Below are 24,881 nucleotides of genomic sequence, written 5' to 3'. Positions count from 1 at the left end.
CAATGCATACAAGATGAGCGTGCTTGATGGCAAATTTCACTTCAAAATAAACCTAATTGGTAGTTTAAATAAAACTGTTAGCAAGTTTAAACAAATACCGTATTTTTCGGACTATAAGTCGCAGTTTTTTTCATAGTTTGGCCGGGAGTGCGACTTATACTCAGGAGCGACTTATGTGTGAAATTATTAACACATTACCGTAAAATATCAAATAATATTATTTAGCTCATTCACGTAAGAGACTAGACGTATAAGATTTCATGGGATTTAGCGATTAGGAGTGACAGATTGTTTGGTAAACGTATAGCATGTTCTATATGTTATAGTTATTTGAATGACTCTTACCATAATATGTTACGTTAACATACCAGGCACGTTCTCAGTTTGTTATTTATGCCTCATATAACGTACACTTATTCAGCCTGTTGTTCACTATTCTTTATTTATTTTAAATTGCCTTTCAAATGTCTATTCTTGGTGTTGGCTTTTATCAAATAAATTTCCCCCCAAAATGCGACTTATATATGTTTTTTTCCTTCTTTAATATGCATTTTCGGCAGGTGCGACTTATACTCCGGTGCGACTTATACTCCGAAAAATACAGTAATTGACATGCAATATTTTCTTGGATAAACATTCTGACAGCAAAATCAACTTTTTTCTTAAGTTAATTTAAATTACGCAGTCGAGTAATAACCTGTGATTAATCATGATTAAAAAAATGTAAATACAATAAAATAAAAATGTGATTAGTATAATTATTTTTTATTATTATTTGACAGCACTAATTCATACTAATTGCAACAAATAATTCCCTTTTTTCAACTTCTTGGTTTTCAATGTACTGAATGCAGAATATTGTGGCTGTTGATGTGCAATTATGGGCAAAATAGTGTGGTAGTTTTCTTGGATGCAACATACCTTCCACCTCTTGTGTGGACGGTACTCCACCCAGCTGTATAATCACTCGCCATACAGCAATAGCTGATATCTGTCTATTACCTAAACCGCTTCTTCTTTTTAAATAATATTTATTTATTCATTTGATAGGGAAATCATAATACAGGTACTGAGAAAACAGAATTTTTTTTATTTTTCATTTATTTTTTTGTTTAAAAATATTAATCCAGTAGGCTTTCAGACAGGGACAGAACTAGAATATGTGTGTCATGTTTGCAGGAGTTGATTGACAGCGATTACATGTATCTGCAATATTGGCATACTTTTTGGAAAATTTAACGTTTGTAAAATATATGCGATGGGACAACCTTAAACTGTATCAAATTAAGCTTTGAACAAGACGTGGTAAATAAATAAATAAATAAACACTGTAAAAAATCCTATTTTTATGGTTAATTTACTCTAAATTTCTACTGTAATTTTTCTATTTTTTTTAAATAGTTTATAAAACTGTAGAATTGAAGACATTATCTGTAAATAAACAATCCGCCTGTTATTTTAAGTAATATGCCAGTAATGACAAACTATGTTTATTTCTATTTTTTTTTACAGAAAAATACCAAATTAATTATACATAGCATTTTCTGTTTTCTTAAATTACTTTCAAATTTATGTAAAATTACAGTAATTTTATTTCATTAAATATGTAGCTTGTTATATAAAAGTCTACGTCCATACTAACAATCTAATAAAGGTGTCTTTCTGCAGAACTGTTTGCATCGTCACTTTATTAAAGGTGTTTGATTTAACAATTCAGAAAAAATCTGTAAAATAATGGTATTTTTCTGTGGAACTGCCAGCATTGTCACTTTATTAAAGGTGTTTGATCGTAATAATTTGGAAAAACTCTGTAGAATACAGGTATTTTTCTGCAGAACTGTTTGCATCGTCACTTTATTAAAGGTGGTTGATCTTAATAATTTAGTAAAAATCTGTAAAATTACGATATTTTTCCGCAAAACGTTTCATGAAAATGTCTGTAAATATAATGTTTTTGATCATGATTTGGTTAACAATGTTTTACTTTAATTTTATGGTTTTCGCAGATGACTGTTTTTTTACAGAATTTTTTTTTACAGTGTATCATTTATTTGTATCAATGCAGATTTCCAGTCATTGTCGTCCAAAAATTCTGCTTCCCAGTCGTTTCTAATTTTGTCAAGAGATGTTTCTTTAAGATGGGAAATTAGGATGTCAATTTTAGAAATGATGCCTTTCTGATTTATGGGTATTTCCCAGAGTGAGTCTAATTCAGATTGAGGTGGACTACTGGGAAAAAAGCTGTTATTTGATTTAGCAAAGTTACAGATTGGAAAATAACGAAATAGGTGAAAGTTAGGGAGATTAAACTTTTCACATTATTCACTGAAGCTAGTGAAGACATTAATATAAAAATCCCTTAGTCTGACCAGGCCTGAGCTCTGCCATAGAGAAAAGGCTTTATCTGTGTTTGGAAGAAGAAAGAGATAGTTATTATGAATGGGGTTGTAGTTGGATAATACCCGACCGCTTCTATGTTAGCTACCTCTCTTTGTTTATAATGTATATTTTCTGCTGGAATCTACCGTATTTTTCGGAGTATAAGTCACCCCGGAGTATAAGTCGCACCAGCCGAAAATGCATAATAAAGAAGGAAAAAAACATATATAAGTCGCACTGGAGTATAAGTCGCATTTTTTGGGGGGAATTTATTTGATAAAACCCAACACCGAGAATAGACATTTGAAAGGCAATTTAAAATAAATAAAGAATAGTGAACAACAGGCTGAATAAGTGTACGTTATATGAGGCATAAATAACCAACTGAGAACGTGCCTGGTATGTTAACGTAACATATTATGGTAAGAGTCATTCAAATAACTATAACATATAGAACATGCTATACGTTTACCAAACAATCTGTCACTCCTAATCGCTAAATCCCATGAAATCTTATACGTCTAGTCTCTTACGTGAATGAGCTAAATAATATTATTTGATATTTTACGGTAATGTGTTAATAATTTCACACATAAGTCGCTCCTGAGTATAAGTCGCACTGCGACTTATAGTCCGAAAAATACTGTACACTTTTACATGTACTGTAATATTGTTCATGGTAATTGGGATTTGTTATATATTGTATATATTATTTAAAAATATAATGTAGTACAATAATATAATATATCAGTGTATATTATATACTGTATATATAATATGTAAATATTACATATGTTATATTGGTAACAATTCAGTATGGGGAACATATTCTAAGTAACAAAGACTTAATTAAGAGTTATTAGGACAGTAGGGGAACATATTGTAAGTGTCATGTCTTTTGGATCATGTTTTGTTTTGTTTAGATGTGTTTGGTTTTTGGACTCTTTTTAGTTTCTGTTTACGCTCCATTGTTTTTGTTACCATAGCAACTAGAGATGTCCGATAATGGCTTTTTGCCGATATCCGATATTCCGATATTGTCCAACTCTTTAATTACCGATACCGATATCAACATATATATACAGTCGTGGAATCAACACATTATTATGCCTAATTTGGACAACCAGGTATGGTGAAGATAAGGTACTTTTATAAAAAATTAATAAAATAAAATAAGATAAATAAATTAAAAACATTTTCTTGAATAAAAAAGAAAGTAAAACAATATAAAAACAGTTACCGTATTTTTCGGAGTATAAGTCGCACCGGAGTATAAGTCGCACCTGCCAAAAATGCATAATAAAAAATACAAAAAACATATAAGTCGCACTGGAGCCCGGCCAAACTATGAAAAAAAACTGCGAATTATAGTCCGAAAAATACGGTACATTGAAACTAGTAGTTAATGAAAATGAGTAAAATTAACTGTTAAAGGTTAGTACTATTAGTGGATCAGCAGCACGCACAATCATGTGTGCTTACGGACTGTATCCCTTGCAGACTGTATTGATATATATTGATATATAATGTAGGAACCAGAATATTAATAACAGAAAGAAACAACCCTTTTGTGTGAATGAGTGTAAATGGGGGAGGAAGGTTTTTTGGGTTGGTGCACTAATTGTAAGTGTATCTTGTGTTTTTTATGTTGATTTAATTAAAAAAACAAAAACAAAAAAAACAAACGATACCAATAATAAAAAAACCGATACGGATAATTTCCGATATTACATTTTAACGCATTTATCGGCCGATAATTATCGGACATCTCTAATAGCAACCCATTAGTTCCACCTACTTCACGTTTTCACTCACGCACCTGTTGTTAATCATGTCTGTGTTATTTAAGCTTGTCATTTTCTGTTGGTCGGCCTGGCGACATTAACTCTGTTTTCCTCTGTTACCCACGCTGCCCATGATACTCTTTGATGTCATACGTTTGGAGTTCACGCCGTTCTTCCTGGTCACAGTAAGTCTTTTGTTTTTATGTCCATAGTTTTTGCCCTTGTTCTAGTTAATTGTTTTCATAGCCAAGTTTGCCTTTTGTTTGTTCTTTTTGTTAGTGTTAAAATAAAAGATGTATTTACCTTCAAGCAATGTCCGGTCAAGTTCGTTTTGCATCTCGGGAAAGCAACCCACGCAGGAAACTGCACCGTAGTCCACGTCTTGACAGTAAGAAACAAAGACATGATTTAGAGTTATTTGGTTAGAGTTTGAGTTGGGGTTAGGGCCATGCAGAATAAGGCATTAATAAGTACTTAATAATGACTATGTTACCAATTTGCATGTTAATAAGCAATTAATTCATGGTGAATATGTGTTCCCCATACTAAAGTGTTACCGTTATATTTTATATTGCTACTATGGTACATTTTTAGTCTACTTTATACCTGCATTATTCTCTCCATCCTTAACCTTCCCATCCTTTGAAACTGAGCTACTGTGTGGAACAATTTTCCTTGCGGGTCAATAAAGTCTAAGTCTACGTGTGAGATATCTAAAAACAATTTTTGTCCCATGTTGCAACAAACAAGCTGCAGATCGGTCAGTCGGGCCCCCGCCTGTCCCAGACGACGAGCAAAAATACAGTCCTGTTATGGTTTTTCCCCTGCAGACATGTAAGGATGTGGTTGCAAGCAATCAAACGCAATAACAGACCGGGGCTGTCACGCTCTGGTCATGTTGTGCAAAAACAATAGGAAGCGATTGCAAAGATTCGCTCGACTTGTCACACACGCTTTTGAAGGCAACTGTAGTATGGACTGCGAAAAAAAGGAGCCGAGCTGGAACTAAAATCGACGAGGAGCGAAAAAACCCGACACATTTCCAGCCTTTTTTTCCCACATTTTGCATTTTGAATAGTTTCCAAAAACGTGCGGCGTGGTTTGTGTTGCTAATTTGCAGTTATTCTACCGCGGAAAGTAAGCCCTTTTGCGCCCTCCGCAAACGTGCACTTAGAGCGGTGCTGCAGTGTCTGTGTGTGGGCCTCGCAGCGTCAAAACCGCATGTCCTCGCGGCTCCTCGCCATACCCGCTCGGCCTCCTGCTTTCTGGCCTTTGTGCGCCTCCCAGGCTGCAGCGGATCAAGCAAACGGGACTCGACTTGTGGCCAACATGAGGCCTCCGGTGGTCGAATTGAGGCGGTGCATGAAGGGGGGGGGTTGTACTCTCTCTCTTTTTCCTGCATTTGCCAGTAATAGGTTTGGGATGACCTAAACGATTTGTTGACTGGGACAATAAATCTGTTGTGTGTTTCTTGGCATGCTGAGAGGAGGATTACAAGTTGTCACACAAAGGAATGCAAATTGCAAGCCAAACTCTCCGAGAGGCCCGTGGAGTAGCCAGCTATTTAAGAGTTATTTGTGCCGAACTGTGCCTCCTCCTCCACTATTTTAGGTTTCTCTATTAGTCCTAATAACCGTGAAGGGCCTGAGAGTAGCCAATGTATTCATCCCCAATCAATGGCTTTGCCGCCCGCGTACCCTATAGACCTCACCATTTGCATTCCATCAAGGGAAATGTCCAGCAGGACAATTAGTGATAAGTCGCTCTCAGACAGGCCAGGTGGAAAATCCTTAAAGGGGAACATTATCACCAGACCTATGTAAGCGTCAATATATACCTTGATGTTGCAGAAAAAAGACCATATATTTTTTTAACCGATTTCCGAACTCTAAATGGGTGAATTTTGGCGAATTAAACGCCTTTCTATTATTCGCTCGGGAAGCAATACGCCATTTTCTCAGACACATTACAAACACCGAGTCAAATCTGCTCTGTTATTTTCCGTTTTTTCGACTGTTTTCCGTACCTTGGAGACATCATGCCTCGTCGGTGTGTTGTCGGAGGGTGTAACAACACGAACAGGGACGGATTCAAGTTGCACCAGTGGCCCAAAGATACAAAAGTGGCAAGAAATTGGACGTTTGTTCCGCACACTTTACCGACGAAAGCTATGCTACGACAGAGATGGCAAGAATGTGTGGATATCCTGCGACACTCAAAACAGATGCATTTCCAACGATAATGTCAAAGAAATCTGCCGTCAGACCCCCAGGAAAAGAGAGCGGATGAGGGTATGTCTACAGAATATATTAATTGATGAAAACTGGGCTGTCTGCACTCTCAAAGTGCATGTTGTTGCCAAATGTATTTCATATGCTGTAAACCTAGTTCATAGTTGTTAGTTTCCTTTAATGCCAAACAAACACATACCAATTGTTGGTTAGAAGGCGATCGCCGAATTCGTCCTCGCTTTCTCCCGTGTCGCTGGCTGTTGTGTTGTTTTCGTCGGTTTCGCTTGCATACGGTTCAAACTGATATGGCTCAATAGCGTCAGTTTCTTCTTCAATTTCGTTTTCGCTACCTGCCTCCACACTACAACCATCCGTTTCAATACATTCGTAATCTGTTGAATCGCTTAAGCTGCTGAAATCGGAGTCTGAATCCGAGCTAATGTCGCTATACCTCATACTTGCCAACCCTCCCGGATTTTCCGGGAGACTCCCAAAATTCAGCGCCTCTCCCGAAAACCTACCGGGACAAATTTTCTCCCGAAAATCTCCCGAAATTCAGGCGGACTCAGGTCCTCCACAATATAAAAAAGCGTACCTGCCCAATCACGTTATAACTGTAGAATGATGGAGGGCGAGTTCTTGGTTTCTTATGTGGGTTTATTGTTAGGCAGTTTCATTAACGTCCTCCCAGCGCGGCAACAACACACAACAACAGCAGTCACTTTTTTGTATACCGTAAAGCAGTTCGTCTGCCATAAACAGCATTGTTGTGACACTCTTAAACAGGACAATACTGCCATCTAGTGCATTTGATGAAAGCTTTTTTGTGCGTGCCACACAGCAATGCATCATCAGAGAGGATGTTCAGCATGGTTCAAAAAATAGTGACAGAGAATAGAACAAGGATGGACAATTCAACCCTTAACTCAACAATGAGTAGATGAGTGTTATGTGTGTGTATATGTGTAAATAAATGAACACTGAAATTCAAGTATTTATTTTATATATATATATATATATATATATGAAATACTTGACTTGGTGAATTCTAGCTGTAAATATACTCCTCCCCTTTTAGCCACGCCCCCAACCACGCCCCCGTCCCACCCCGACCACGCCCACCCCCACCTCCCGAAATCGGAGGTCTCAAGGTTGGCAAGTATGCTATACCTTGCTGTTCTTTCCGCCATGTTTGTTTGTATCGGCATCACTATGTGACGTCACAGGAAAATGGACGGGTGTTTATAACGATGGTTAAAATCAGGCAGTTTGAAGCTTTTTTTAGGGATATTGCGTGACGGGTAAAATTTTGAAAAAAACTTCGAAAAATAAAATAAGCCACTGGGAACTGATTTTTAATGGTTTTAACCCTTCTGAAATTGTGATAATGTTCCCCTTTAAATCCTAAACCCATCTTTCTACCTACAGTCGTGGTCAAAAGTTTACATACACTTGTAAAGAACATAATGAGTTTCCAATAATTTCTCCAACTCTTATTTTTTTGTGATAGAGTGATTGGAGCACATACTTGTTGGTCACAAAAAAACATTCATGAAGTTTGGTTCTTTTATGAATTTATTATGAAAATGTGACCAAATCTGCTGGGTCAAAAGTATACATACAGCAATGTTAATATTTGGTTACATGTCCCTTGGCAAGTTTCACTGCAATAAGGCGCTTTTGGTAGCCATCCACAAGCTTCTGCTTGAATTTTTGACCACTCCTCTTGACAAAATTGGTGCAGTTCAGCTAAATGTGTTGGTTTTCTGACATGGACTTGTTTCTTCAGCATTGTCTACACATTTAAGTCAGGACTTTGGGAAGACCATTGTAAAACCCTGATTTAGCCATTCCTTTACCACTCTTGCCGTGTGTTTGGGGTCATTGTCCTGTTGGAACACCCAACTGCGCCCAAAACCCAACCTCCGGGCTGATGATTTTAGGTTGTCCTGAAGAATTTGGAAGTAATCCAAATTTACTCTCTGTAAAGCACCAGTTCTATTGGTAGCAAAACAGGCCCAGAGGATAATACTACCACCACCATGCTTGACGGTAGGGATGGTGTTCCTGGGATTAAAGGCCTCACCTTTTCTCCTCCAAACGTATTGCTGGGTATTGTGGCCAAACAGCTCAATTTTTGTTTCATCTGACCACAGAACTTTCCTCCAGAAGGTCTTATCTTTGTCCATGTGATGTCGGATGAAACAAAAATGGAACTGTTTGGCCACAATACCCAGGTATTGTAGGTATATGTATTCAGCACTGTACAACAGATAAACCACAGAAACCTCGACTATACTTACATTTTAGTATATAAAACCCAAATTGAGCTATTTGGGTGTTTTTTTTAGGGGCTCTTTTTATTTCATCTGACCACAGAACTTTCATCCAGAAGGTCTCCATTTGATGTCAGATGAAACAAATATTGACCAAATAGTAACATTGCTGTATGTATACTTTTGACCCAGCAGATTTGGTCACATTTTCAGTAGACTCATAATAAATTCATAAAAGAACCAAACTTCATGAATGTTTTTTGTGACCAACAAGTATGTGCTCCAATCCTTCTATCACAAAAAAATAAGAGTTGTAGAAATTATTGGAAACTCAAGACAGCCATGACATTATGTTCTTTACAAGTGTATGTAAACTTTTGACCACAACTGTATGTTTCCAGCGGTCTATTGATTTCAGACATTTAACATACCGTTTCAAAATGTTATTAGATATCATCATCATTGTTCTAACTGTGTTTCCCCTTGTACCACTAATGTTAGTGATCCACTGACCAACAAATTTAAAGTATCGTATTTACCGCACTATAATGCGCACCTAAAAACCTCCAATTTTCTCAAAAGCTGACAGTGCGCCTTATAATCCGGTGCGCCTTATGTATGGACCAATATTGAGCCACAACAGGTCTCGCAACTACGGGATGCATAAAGTAACCCCAGCCTCTACTGTAGCGTCTATTCTATGCGCTTTATAATGCGGTGCGCCTTATATATGAACAAAGTTTTAAAATAGGCCATTCATTGAAGGTGCGCCTTATAATCCGGTGCGCTTTATAGTGCGGAAAATACGGTGCTAGTACAGTGTAATGGAGAAACAAGTTGACTGTACATGCTTAAATGTCTTTAGTTTAGCTTATGTTATTTTATTAAGGATCCCTATTACTTTGCACCACAGTGGAGACTATTCTTCCTGGGATCCAGGCCAAAAACATCACACAATCACAAAACAAAAGATTACAATGCAGTACAACATGATCAATAATAAAATGTTGTAATACAAAAAGAGCACCAACAAAAAACAAAACAAAAAAATAACTTGGAGTTTACATTATAATGTTCATACCAAAGATAAAAAAAGAGCATTATAAAAAGAGATATTTATTTTTTGCAAAAATAAAACAAAGAAGCAATGGCCTACAATATACCCATTAGTGTACCAAAGACAAACAATATTATAAGTGACGAAAAAGTACCATAATGAATAAAATATGACATAAAGTACATACAAAATCAAGATAATATCAATACAAAAACGATAACCAGAAACAAGAATGAATTTAAGCAAAAATAGGTCACTTTAAAATAATTCTCCTCACTTTCAAAGCCATCCATAACCTCTCTCCATTTTATCTCTCTGACCTGATCCATGTCGCCACGCCCTCACGTTCCCTAAGATCCTCTTCATCCGTCCATCTCACTGTCCCTTTATTTAAACTGTCCACCATGGGTGCCCGAGCTTTCAGCCGCTCTGACCCACATCTTTGGAACTCTTTGCCACCAGACCTTCGTAACTTAGACTCAATATCCCTCTTCAAATCAAGACTCAAAACACACCTATTCCTGACTGCTTATTCATTGTAATCATGTTATCTTCTCTAGCATTGTTGTTATTATTATTGTTTTCATCCAATTAGATTTTATTGTTTTGATTTTGTACGGTGTCCTTGAGTGCCCAGAAAGGCACTTTATAAATAAAATGTATTATTATTATTATTATTAAAAGAAAATAAATGAACCTGTCATGACATTAGGTACAATCTAGAATAATCTCATTCCGCAATACGTCTCCTCTTAGTCTATTCTTAAAACCCACTCTGCTGGTGATTGATACCAGATATTGTGGAAGTCGATTCCAGTAAGTGATAACCCTATACATAACAGTCTTTGTCAAAACATCAGTTTTGGGTTTAAGACGGGTGAGAGCACCTCTCAGGGCTAGCCTGGTACCATAGTTGTGTCTGTCACTAGCAAGCAACAGCTGAGAATAGAGATAAGCAGGTTTATGGTATGTATAGATGTTTTAAAAAAAAATAGAATCAAACTACAAGCTCACCAACTCTCATCCATGACAATTCGTTATGCATTATGTCATCATTGTATCCATTAAACCATATCCAATTGTATTTACAATCCGCACACGATGTGAAAATACCGTCTAAACATCACAAAATGCCACAAATTCAGTCGGCCAATTTTGAATATTCAGCTCCGAACATCTTCGGAAATTTCTGTGGATTCTTGGTCGGATGATGTCAAATCAGTCATACTGGAAATACGCAAAAACTAAAAAGAGATGTGCTGTTTATCATTCACAATCCTTATGTAAGACAAGAACATAGGCTCGGCTTTTTTTATGCATTCGAAATAGTAAATAAATAGATAACAATTCAGTCAACAGATCGAGGGTCCTCTATTGCAGTGTTTTTCAACCACTGTGCAACCTATTTGGGTTAAAAAATATTGTTTGCAAACCAGTAATTATAGTCTGCAAATGATGTGTTGTTGTTGAGTGTCGGTGCTGTCTAGAGCTCGGCAGAGTAATCGTGTAATACTCTTCCATATCAGTAGGTGGCGGCCGGTAGCTAATTGCTTTGTAAATGTAGGTAAAGGTAAAATGCTTAAATAAAAAATAAACAAAAGGTAAGTGCCCCTAAGAAAAGGCATTGAAGCTTAGGGAAGGCTATGTAGAACAAAACTAAAACTGAACTACCTACAAAGTCAACAAAAACAGAATGCTGGACGACCGCAAAGACTTACTGTGGGGCAAAGACGGCATCCACAATGTACATCCGAACATGACACGACAATCGACAATGTCGAAGTATGATACAAACAAAGTAGATGCGGGAAGTATCGCTCAAAGGAAGACATGAAACTGTTACAGGAAAATACCAAAAAAAGAGAAAAAGCCACCAAAATAGGAGCGCAAGACAAGAACTAAAACACTACACACAGGAAAACAGCAAAAAAGTCAAAATAAGTCATGGCGTGATGTGACAGGTGGTGACAGTACACCTACTTTGAGACAAGAGCTAAATTGATGCATGTTTGGTTATGCTTTAAATTCATATCCAACAATTGCAACAACGACTTTTTAATGTCAACTGAGGTTTTTTTTTTAATGATTTCTGCTGGTGGTGTGCTACCGGATTTTTTCAACGCTAAAAATGTGCCTTGGCTCAAAAAAGGTTGACAAACACTGCTCTAATGCGCCCATAAAACCCTCTTAAGAACATCCTGAAACCGCCAACAACAATACACATTCACATGTCATGACCTGAAAATTAAACAAATATGAGTGATATTGTTATTACAAGCGCTGACGCAGACGGCCTATTTTAGCGGTGCATAAATAGCAGTGAGCTTATACTACCTTACGCTGCTGTTGTTGACACACTGAGCCTGAGCTTCCGATGCATCTCAAACTTGCTAAACATATTGAATTGTGCAAATGTCCTTTGAATGCCTCGTTTTATTGAACGATGAGAACTGATTCGCACTTGCCAGTTTTTCATTTGAGAGCTGTTCTTACTCGCACATCTAAATGAATTTGAATACAATGCGGATGTTATTTTGTATGTATTGATTTAAATGTAGTGATGGGTCGCCGCTTGTCATGAAAGGGTGATGGTGGGTCTTGCACCCAAACCAAAATGCTGCTTATGACACAGGGGTGCGACCATACAAGCTCTGCTTCTTACCCCTCCTTATGGACAGTCGTTCACTTGCGTACAAATGTGAGCTTGTGAAGGTTTACCATGTTCCAAATATTATAAATTGATTGATTGATTGAAATCAATTGAGAACCACTGCACGAGAGTATTTTAATAAAATATTGATGGACAGTGTGTCGATCTATTAGGTACGAAACACTATACGGTTTATTGAAAAAATGTCATCGTTTCAAAATTTCTGAAAGTTATCTGCACAATCAAAAGTTGTTATTCGTCTGCACAACAAACATAGAGAAGAAAATGTAAGTTCTAGCTCAGATAGCTCAGTTACAGCTCTTTTTATTAACTATTCTGTGTTATATGTGTTTGCACGATTGCACCAAGAAAAATTCCTAATTTGTGAACCCATTCTCAAACAATGGCAATGAAAACTATTCTGATTCTGATTCTGATTCTACTTAATTTATTTTGCTATTACAAAAGGCAAATTCATTGACGCTGAGCAATATATTTCCGCGCCTACAATGTCAGCTGTTTGCATTTATACTCAATTGGACTTACCACGGAGCATCACTCTGTATTACTTATTGTAAAAAATAAATAAATACAAATAAAATATAAACATTAAAAAAAAAAAAATATATATATATATATATATATATATATATATATATATATATATATATATACATATATATATATTTATTCTGTATTTTTCGGACTATAAGTTGCAGTTTTTTTCATAGTTTGGCCGGGCTCCAGTGCGACTTATGTTTTTTTCCTTCTTTATTATGCATTTTCGGCAGGTGCGACTTATACTCCGGTGCGACTTATACTCCAAAAAATACGGTATATATATATATATATATATATATATATATATATATATATATATATATATATATATATATATATATATATATATTATGTAAAATCTATGTATCTTTGTGTATATATAGATACATAAAATTTTTGAATGTGTTAAAGAAAGAGCCGCATAGCCTAAAACCAGATAATAGATAATAAATAAAGAAGCAAAATAAACAAAACTGAATAAATAAACTGAGTGACAAAGCATTTACCAATTTACCACTTACACATGTGAAAATATAGTTATTGGAGGAGTGGTGTTTGATTTTTGGACATATAACTCGTTAGCATTCTTTCTAATTCTTCTTTGTAATTTTGCCTATTGTTCTCAATAATTAATGAAAGCCTTGAACGACAGATGTATTTTTTTTTAATGCGTTCTAACTCGTAAATAAACATAACTAAAAGTCCGCTTGCAACAGAGCCTCTATTTCGCCCATAAAACCCAATAAATAACCATTCAAAAACCGCCAACAATACTCCATTTACATTTTGTGACTTGAATATTAACCAAGTATTAGTGATATTGTTATTATAAGCGCTAACACAAACAAACTATTTATAGTGGTGCCGTGATCACAGGTTTTTGCGCCTATGGTGACAATATCGACTGGTCAGCTGCTTTCTCGCTTCCCTGCTCATGGCGGTGTATTGTAGATCATAAATCATGCCTCTCACCAGGATAGTACAAGGATGAGGACGTACTCTGGCGAGTTCGTGCACTTTGACAGCCAAATTAGAGGACACAAGAAGGCACTTGGTTCCACCCCCCCTTTTCTTTGTGAGGATTACGAGTCGTTCTTCATCTAAGACGGGAATATAACAAGATTCTATCAGTCGGCATTCTAATGACAGCAGACATTGTACAGTAAGTGATGTTTTATTATGTGTGTTGGCTCTCATGAAGTCTTCAGTGAGTTTTAATCAGTGATGTTGGAAAAAAAGCAGACATTGTGATGTCATTTTAAAATGAATGCGCTGCGTCTTCCTAAAATGATCAAATGCGTAAAAAATAAATGTTATTATGAATGTGCTTGTTACATTATATATACAGGATGTATATCAGTTCTATTCAACTGGAGCCCCGTTGGCCACAACCGGCCAGCCGAAGTTTTTCATTTTATTTATTGATTTAACATGATAACATTTCAGACGGTACTCCTAACAATTCAAAATGTAAATAATATATTTATCGTAATTACCATGTTTAGCGCCAGAGAGTCTGGTGTGAAATAAAAGGTTTTAGCCATCTGCAAAACAAACCTAAACAAAAGTGGTACGTCATTTATAAAGAAAAATGGTCGAACACCAATCAATTGATGGTCATCGAGATATTCAGATTGCTTGCTATGGTATTTTTTTACATTTTTTTTTTGTCAATTTAGAAATACAATCGTGTGCTTACGGACTGTATCCCTGCAGACTGTATTGATCTATATTGATATATAATGTATATATTGTGTTTTTTATGTTGATTTTTTTCTTTTTTTTTCTTGTGCGGCCTGTGGTTGGGGACCACTGATATAACGTACACTTATCCAGCCTGTTGTTCACTGTTCTTTATTTATTTTAAATTGCCGTTGGGTTTTATCAAATAAATTTCCCCCAAAAAATGCGACTTATACTCCAGTGCGACTTATATATGTTTTTTTTCCTTCTTTACTATGCATTTTCGGCAGGTGCGACTTATACTCCGGAGCAACTTATACTCCGAAAAATACGGTAAAGTACTAGTATTAATAACAATACAAATGAAGTACTAAAATGAGTAAAAACTACAAATAAAACATGAATATTAACAGTAGTAGATGCTAGAAAAAGAAAGCCGCTGACAGGATCGTGAAAGAATCATAGGTGATGCTGGTTAGTTGTTATCAGTATGAGTATAAGTCGCTTCGGAGTATAAGTCGCACCTGCCGAAAATGCATAATAAAGAAGGGAAAAAAACATATATAAGTTGCACTGGAGTATAAGTCGCATTTTTTGGGGAAATTTATTTGATAAAACCCAACACCAAGAATAGACATTTGAAAGGCAATTTAAAATAAATGAAGAATAGTGAACAACAGGCTGAATAAGTGTACGTTATATCAGTGTTTTTCAACCTTTTTTGAGCCAAGGCACATTTTTTGTGTTGAAAAAATGCGCAGCCACACCACCAGCAGAAATCATTAAAAAACAAAACTCAGTTGACAGTAAAAAGTCGTTGTCGCAATTGTTGGATATGACTTTAAAGCATAACCAAGCATGCATCACTATAGCTCTTGTCTCAAAGTAGGTGCACTGTCACCACCTGTCACATCACACCCTGACTTATTTGGACTTTTTTGCTGTTTTCCTGTGTGTAGTGTTTTAGTTCTTGTCTTGCGCTCCTATTTTGGTGGCTTTTTCTCTTTTTTTGGTATTTTCCTGTAGCAGTTTCATGTCTTCCTTTGAGCGATATTTCCCGCATCGACTTTTTTTTAGCAATCAAGAATATTTCAGTTGTTTTTATCCTTCTTTGTGGGGACATTGTTGATTGTCATGTTCGGATGTACATTGTGGACGCCGTCTTTGCTCCACAGTAAGTCTTTGCTGTCGTCCAGCATTCTGTTTTTGTTTACTTTGTAGCCAGTCCAGTTTTAGTTTCATTCTGCATAAACTTCCTTTAGCTTCAATGCCTTTTCTTAGGGACACTCACCTTTTTGTTTATTTTTGGTTTAAGCATTAGACACAATTTTACCTGCACACTGCCTCCCGCTGTTTCCAATATTTACAAAGCAATTAGCTGCCACCTACTGATATGGAAGAGTATTACACGGTTACTCTGCCGAGCGCTAGACAGCACCGACACTCAACAACAACACATCAGTTGCAGACTATAATTACTGGTTTGCAAAAACTATCTTTAACCCAAATAGGTGAAATTAGACAATCTCCCACGGCACACCAGACTGTATCTCACGGCACACTAGTGTGCTGCGGCACAGTGGTTGAAAAACACTGCATTATATGACGCATAAATAACCAACTGAGAGCGTGCCTGGTATGTTAACGTAACATATTATGGTAAGAGTCATTCAAATAACTATAACATATAGAACATGCTATACGTTTACCAAACAATCTGTCACTCCTAATCGCTAAATCCCATGAAATCTTATACGTCTAGTCTCTTACGTGAATGAGCTAAATAATATTATTTGATATTTTACGGTAATGTGTTCATAATTTCACACAAGTCGCTCCTGAGTATAAGTCGCACCCCCGGGCCAAAATATGAAAAAAACTGCGACTTATAGTCTGAAAAATACGGTAGTCTTGATTTGGTTTATTTGGTACAGTCAATTGCTATGTATTCTCATTACGTTCCTGGATAATTGTTACAAACGTTTTTTGATTTATTCAACAATGTTTATTATTGTTTGTCTCGTGTAGCTCAACGTGCATAATCACCACCGCGAACTGCAACCACAAAGCACACATTTTGGTTGAATGAACAGAACATTATCCTTTCAAAGCCAAGATGCCGCTTTATTTGATGGTGTACCTAATGAGGTGTCTGGTGAGCACACAGACGCAGACCTGGTGCAAGCTGGCAAGCTGGCGTTTCAGTGTGTGGTCCATGTTACCACAGGATCCAGTCCTCATTCATACCGCCTCCTAGTGACCGCAGCAGGAAGTGCACGGTGACGCTCGCGACCCAAATTACAGCCGTCAAGAGGGGTGTCAAACTCAAATACAGAGTGGGCCAAAATTTTAAACTGAACAAAGCCGCGGGCCAAGGTTGAACAAATTAACCTTTTAATAGGGACCCAAATAAGTTTTGCATTGAATATTGAACAAGCAAGGCTTATATAACTTTATAGTGACATGCAAAATCGAGTTTCAAATAATAATTAAAAAATATCAATGGCATATCAAATAAAATGTAAATAAAAATTGAATGCCTCTTTTTTATTTGCGGCCTTCTGAGGTAAATATCAAAATAAAACTTTTTCCACGGGCTAATAATAAATTTGAAAATAAAATAACAATAATGAATGAATCAAACATTCAAGCCTTGAAGTAGCAAGAGAAAGTACATGAATATAAAGTTAATTATTGCTCAGTTTGCTACACTGATTTGCTTTAACACTGAATATGGAACGCTTATATAACTTAATAGTGCAAAATCAACTTTTAAAAAACAAACGAAAAAACATCAATGGTATATTAAATGCAATTTAAATAAAAAATGTAATGCCTCTTTTCTATTTGCAGCCTTCTGAGGTCAATATCAACATTTGGTGGTAGCGGGGGGTGTATATTGTAGCGTCCCGGAAGAGTTAGTGCTGCAAGGGGTTCTGGGTATTTGTTCTGTTGTGTTACGGTGCGGATGTTCTCCCGAAATGTGTTTGTCATTCTTGTTTGGTGTGGGTTCTGTTGCGTTTGGACCAGTTGTTCCTCCCAGGGAATTTAAGTCGCTGGTCACTCCCAAGCTCTTTACGACACTTAAAGCTGAGTAGAAGAACCACTAGAGACAGAATAGGTATTTTGTAATATATTTGCAAAGCTTTGTAAATATACTGAGACCAGTCCAGCATAGAACATTCAATCGCGTAGCTAAGATGGTCTTCCCTCAAAAATGGAAACCTTCTCTTCTATAAAGTCTCTCTCCCTCCCACCCTTGTTGTCTTGACTTTCCAGCCTAAACACATGCCCATTGTCCTCCGCACCTGGACATAAGAATAGATAAGAAGAAGGAGTATCTCTCTTTCTTACATTCTACACTCAAGGTTAGCACACAGTATTTGCAGACAACCAAAAGACCACAATTGGAAGAAAAACACTAGCTGTTTTGTAATATGATTATGAAATTAAAGAAGTAACACTTAAATACGGATATATGTAAATATCTGCCTCCGACAATTCACAGTGTGGCGCACATTTGTAACAGTGTTAAAGTTGTTTATACGTCCACCCTCAGTGTGACCTGTATGGCTGTTGACCAAGTATGTTTGCATTCACTTATGTGTGTGTAAAGGCTGCAAATATTATGTGAATGGGCCGGCACGCTGTTTGAATGGAGGAAAAGCAGACGTGATGACACCACCGCCGTATAATACCGGCGGGCCAGCTCTAATGTTAGCGTAATTTGATATTGCCTCAAGGGCCAAATGAAATTGCACGGGGGCCAGAGTTTGACACCCATGGTCTAGTACATCAGCAACAGCGGGGGCAACCGCCCGTCTTGAGAGAATACCAGCGGAATGGTCGGCCGAGCCAACTTTCTGTTGGCGCGGCGGCAGCCCCCGAGGCCGGGCGGACAAAACCGCAGGACGCGGATCAGCGCTGTGATAGCCGAATTATTCCTCTCAGCTCTCAGCAGTAGTCGATGTGGCCCCGACCGGCACTTGAGCTGAGAGGAAGTGCAGACTGGCTGTGTAAGCTCAGGTTGCTGCTGCACTGTGTCAAGCAATCAGAGAACAAACTACCACCCAAAAAGTGAGTTCCTACGTTTAAATTGACACTCGTGTCAAAGCAGTTTCAGGGAGAGGGGTGTGGGGTGGGCGGGGGGTTGTCTTTTTTTTCCCAAATGGTGAAATTTGATAGTGGCCCACGGAAAGACTATTTGAAGTAGTTATTACATAGAATTCTATTGTGTTCCATGCACTGTCATGTGGGAAGAATGATTACATTTTGTTTTTGTGTCCCAAATGCTTTGAAGGAAATGCTAGCACACATATAACACACACAACCTCAAAATGTTATTTTACAAAACCCCAAACCAGGGAAGTTGGCACGCTGTTCAAATGGTAAATAAAAACAGAAAACAATGATTTGCAAATCCTTTTCAACCTATATTCAATTGAACAAGATATGTAACGTTCGAACTGGAAAACGTTGTTATTTTTTGCAAATTTTAGCTCATTTGGAATTTGATGCCTGCAACATGTTTCAAAAAAGCTGGCACGAGTGGCAAAAAAGACTGATAAAGTTGAGGAATGCTCATCAAACACTTATTTGGAACATCCCACAGGTGAACAGGCTAATTGGGAACAGGTGGGTGCCATGATTTGGTATAAAAGCTTCCATGAAATGCTCAGTCATTCACAAACAAGGATGGGGGGAGGGTCACCACTTTGTGAACAAATGCGTGAGCAAATTGTCGAACAGTTTAAGAACAACATTTCTCAACAAGCTATTGCAAGGGATTTAGGGATTTCACCATCTAAGGTCTGTAATATCATCAAAAGGTTCAGAGAATCTGGAGAAATCACTGCACGTAACATTAACTGCCCGTGACCTCGGATCCCTCAGGCGGTATTTCATCAAAAATAAAACGACATTAGTATGTAAAGAATATCACCACATGGGCTCAGTAACACTTCAGAAAATCACTGTCAGTAACTACAGTTTGTCGCTACATCTGTGAGTGCAAGTTAAAACTGTAATATGCAAAGTGAAAGCCATTTATCAACAACACCCAGAAACGCCGCCGGCTTCGCTGGGCCTTAGCTTATCTAATGGACTGATGCAAAGTGGAAAAGTGTTCTGTGGTCTGACAAGTCCACATTTCAAATTGTTTTTAGAAACTGTGGATGTCGTGTCCTCCGGAACAAAGAGGAAAAGTTAGGCGCAAAGTTCAAAAGCCAACATCTGTGATGGTATGGGGGTGTATTAGTGTCCAAGACATGGGTAACTTACACATCTGTGAAGGCACCATTAATGCTGAAAGGTACATACAGGTTTTGGAGCAACATATGTTGCCATCCAAGCAACGTTATCATGGACGCCCCTGCCTATTTCAGCAAGACAATGCCAAGCCACGTGTTACATCAACGTGGCTTCATAGTAAAAGAGTGCGAGTACTAGACTGGCCTGCCTGTAGTCCAGACCTGTCTCCCATTGAAAATGTGTAGTGCATTATGAAGCCTAAAATACCACAATAGAGACCCCCGGACTGTTGAACAACTTAAGCTGTACATCAAGCAAGAATGGGAAATAATTCCACCTGAAAAGCTTCAAAAATGTGTCTCCTCAGTTCCCAAACGTTTACTGAGTGTTGTTAAAAGGAAAGGCCATGTAACACAGTGGTAAAAATGCCCCTGTGCCAACTTTTTTGCAATGTAGTTGCTGCCAATAAATTCTAAATTAATGATTATTTGCAAAAAAAAAAAAAGTTTCTCAGTTCGAACATTAAATATCTTGTCTTTGCAGTCTATTCAATTGAATATAAGTTGAAAAGGATTTTCAAATCATTGTATTCTGTTTTTATTTACGAATGACACAACGTGCCAACTTCACCGTTTTTTTGGTTTTGCAGTGGTTCCCAAACTTTTTTCACCTCAGAAAACACTTGGCTCTCCAAGGATAGTAGACCTAATTATTCATTAAAAACAAGGCAGAGGTTTTATTAACAATTATTTTTAATATTTTGGCAGCTATAACGTTACACACAGTTTGAATAATAGCACTGTGTTTGAATATTTGATAAAGTGGTTATTCGACGTACCATTAGACGGAGCCCACATACCACTAGTGGCACATGTACCACCGTTTGAGAATCACTACAGTAGACAAATGGTCAATGACTTATAGCCAATTAGTTGCTTAGTCTCGCCTGTTCCACTATTTGTTTTTGTTTTTTTAAACAGTCGCGCTCACATTTTACAAACATCTGCTTTTCAGTGTAAAGGTCTGTACCAAAAAGCATGGTCATTAGTCCTTAAAGGGGACTTATGATAAATGTTGCCTTTTCTGACCTTTAAATGTAATTAAACAATGTTTCGGATGCCTCTGTTCGCAGGGTTTTGCAGTCTGGCTATGTTGTGATATCACAGCGAGGTGGACGTACTCATTTGGGCCTTATGTCAAGTTCTCAGCTTCGGGCTATGAGGAAATAAAAATAAAAAAAGTAGGATTAAGTGTTATTTTGTTCTAATCTTAGCATGCGTGTACAAACCCCGTTTCCATATGAGTTGGGAAATTGTGTTAGATGTAAATATAAACGGAATACAATGATTTGCAAATCATTCTCAACCCATATTCAGTTGAATATGCTACAAAGACAACATATTTGATGTTCAAACTGATAAACATTTTTTTTTTTGCAAATGATCATTAACTTTAGAATTTGATGCCAGCAACACGTGACAAAGAAGTTGGGAAAGGTGGCAATAAATACTGATAAAGTTGAGGAATGCTCATCAAACACTTATTTGGAACATCCCACAGGTGAACAGGCAAATTGGGAACAGGTGGGTACCATGATTGGGTATAAAAGTAGATTCCATGAAATGCTCAATCATTCACAAACAAGGATGGGGCGAGGGTCGCCACTTTTTCAACAAATGCGTGAGCAAATTGTTGAACCGTTTAAGAAAAACCTTTCTCAACCAGCTATTGCAAGGAATTTAGGGATTTCACCATCTACGGTCCGTAATATCATCAAAGGGTTCAGAGAATCTGGAGAAATCACTGCACGTAAGCAGCTAAGCCCGTGACCTTCGATCCCTCAGGCTGTACTGTATCAACAAGCGACATCAGTGTGTAAAGGATATCACCACATGGGCTCAGGAACACTTCAGAAACCCACTGTCCGTAACTACAGTTGGTCGCTACATCTGTAAGTGCAAGTTAAAACTCTCCTATGCAAGGCGAAAACCGTTTATCAACAACACCCAGGAACACAGTCGGCTTCGCTGGGTTTGAGCTCATCTAAGATGGACTGATACAAAGTTGAAAAGTGTTCTGTGGTCTGACGAGTCCACATTTCAAATTGTTTTTGGAAACTGTGGACGTTGTCCTCCCGACCAAAGAGGAAAAGAACCATCCGGATTGTTATAGGCGCAAAGTTGAAAAGCCAGCATCTGTGATGGTATGGGGGTATATCAGTGCCCAAGACATGGGTAACTTACACATCTGTGAAGGCGCCATTAATGCTGAAAGGTACATACAGGTTTTGGAGCAACATATGTTGCCATCCAAGCAACGTTATCATGGACGCCCCTGCTTATTTTAGCAAGACAATGCCAAGCCACGTGTTACATCAACGTGGCTTCATAGTAAAAGAGTGCGGGTACTAGACTGGCCTGCCTGTAGTCCAGACCTGTCTCCCATTGAAAATGTGTGGCACATTATGAAGCCTAAAATACCACAACGGAGACCCCCGGACTGTTGAACAACTTAATCTGTACATCAAGCAAGAATGGGAAAGAATTCCACCTGAGAAGCTTAAAAAATGTGTCTCCTCAGTTCCCAAACGTTTACTGAGTGTTGTTAAAAGGAAAGGCCATGTAACACAGTGGTGAACATGCCCTTTTCCAACTACTTTGGCACCTGTTGCTGCCATGAAATTCTAAGTTAATTATTATTTGCAAAAAAAAAAAAAAAAAAGTTTGAGTTTGAGTTTGAACATCAAATATCTTGTCTTTGTAGTGCATTCAATTGAATATGGGTTGAAAAGGATTTGCAAATCATTGTATTCCGTTTATATTTACATCTAACACAATTTCCCAACTCATATGGAAACAGGGTTTGTAATATGCAGTGACATCAATTCTAGATAAAACAGCTTTTTTTTTTTTGCAGCTCTTGATTGACCTGAGAATGTACAGGTGTACCTAATTGTTTGACCTTGTGAAGTCTATTTTTGATTGTGTCTGTTGACAACTTCCATATACCGTATTTTTTGGAGTATAAGTCGCACCGGAGTATAAGTCGCACCTCCCGATAATGCATAATAAAGAAGGGAAAAAACATATATATAAATCGCATTAGAGCCCGGCCAAACTATGAAAAAAACTGCGACTTATAGTCGGAAAAACACGGTATATATTTTAAAAGTTTGCATATTCAAAAGATAACTTATGATACTTTTGAAGAAGGTGGGGCACGGTTTCATATCATATATCTGGGAACGCCTCCAGAAACGAGCAGACAGATTAAAAAAAAAAGGGTTATAAATATAACTGTAAAGCAAAATTTTTGCCAAATTTCCATAAAACTATATCCAGTACTGATTATCTAGATCAGAGATTCTGAAATTGTGGTACGCGGGCTCCATCTAGTGGTACTCTAAATAAGACTGTAAATATGTACGTTGTGTCACTGTTGTTGTTTGTGCATTTTGCGTAATGTTACAGTCGCCAAAAATTATAAATATACGATATAAAAATAATCCTCTGCTTTATTTTTAATGAATACTTGGGCTTAGTACTGTATTTAAATATTGGTCATTATGGTGGTACTTGGAGGGCCAAGTGTTTTTTTTTTTAAGTGGTACTTGGTAAGAAAAAGTTTGAGAACCACCGCTCTAGACTAGTGTTTTTCAACCTTTTTTGAGCCTAGGCACATTTTTGTCATTGAAAAAAATGCGGAGGCACACCACCAGCAGAAAACATAAAAACATTAAACTCAGCAGCTGATATTGACAATAAAAAGTTGTTCTCGCAAGTGTTGGATAAGAATTCAAACCATAACCAACCATGCATGACTATAGCTCTTGTCTCAAAGTACTGTCACATCACGGCGTGACTTATTTGGGGGTTTTTGGTGTCTTCCTGTGTGTCGTGTTTAGTTTGTGTCTTGCGCTCTTATTTTGGTGGCTTTTCCTGTTTTGTTGGTATTTTTCTGTAGAAGTTTCATGTCGTCTGTATGTTTTGTTTTAGCAATCAAGGCTATTTAAGTTGTCGCTATCCTTCTGTGCGGGGACATTGTTGATTGTCGTGTCATGTTCGGATGTACTTTGTGGACGCCGTCTTTGCTCCACAGTAAGTCTTTGCTGTCGTCCAGCATTCTGTTTGTGTTTACTTTGCAACCAGTTCAGTTTTAGTTTCGTTTTGCATAGCCTTCCCTAAGCTTCAATGCCTTTTCTTAGCGGCACTCGCCTTTTTACCTGCACGCTGTCGTCTGCATATTGTGATCACAACAAACCATGTTTCCGACATCTACAAAGCAATTAGCTACCGGCTGCCACCTACTGATATGAGTACAACATGGTTACTCTGGCGCATTCTAGACAGCACCGACACTCAACAACGGCACATTTGCAGATTATTATTACTGGTTTGCAAAAAATATTTTTAACCCAAATAGGCGAAATTACATATTGTCCCACGGCACACCAGCCTGAATCTCACGGCACACTAGTGTGCCGCGATACAGTGGTTGAAAAACACTGCTCTAGACTAGTGTTTCTTAACCATAGGGCCGGGGGACATTGGTGGGTGGCGATTACACAAAAGCACACACAGTCTGACAGTGTGTAGATGTGCATAAGACCATATTCTTTTCCATTTTGGAAGTTGAAACTAACACTTCATGACTGTGATCACAAGAGTGAATTTCCACTTAGCTTGTTTTAATTGGCAATCAGTCCGGAAGGAGTACAACACACACACACACACACACACACACACACACACACACACACACACACACACACACACACACACACACACACACACACACACACACACACACACTCTTGTATTTGTTACATTCTTGAAACCTCCGAAAAAATGCCGACCTCTTCAGGACCACCCTTTCTATATATATATATAAAGATGTGTATTTACAACATTAATAATATATACATACTATGCAAATTTAAAGAAGCTTGTTGTGAAAAATTAGTTGGAAATTCACAAGAAAAAGGTCACAATTTCACAAGAAAAAAACTTA

Source organism: Nerophis lumbriciformis, linkage group LG18 (genome assembly GCF_033978685.3).
Source record: "Nerophis lumbriciformis linkage group LG18, RoL_Nlum_v2.1, whole genome shotgun sequence".
NCBI lineage: Eukaryota > Metazoa > Chordata > Actinopteri > Syngnathiformes > Syngnathidae > Nerophis > Nerophis lumbriciformis.
This window is presented reverse-complemented; position numbering follows the sequence as displayed.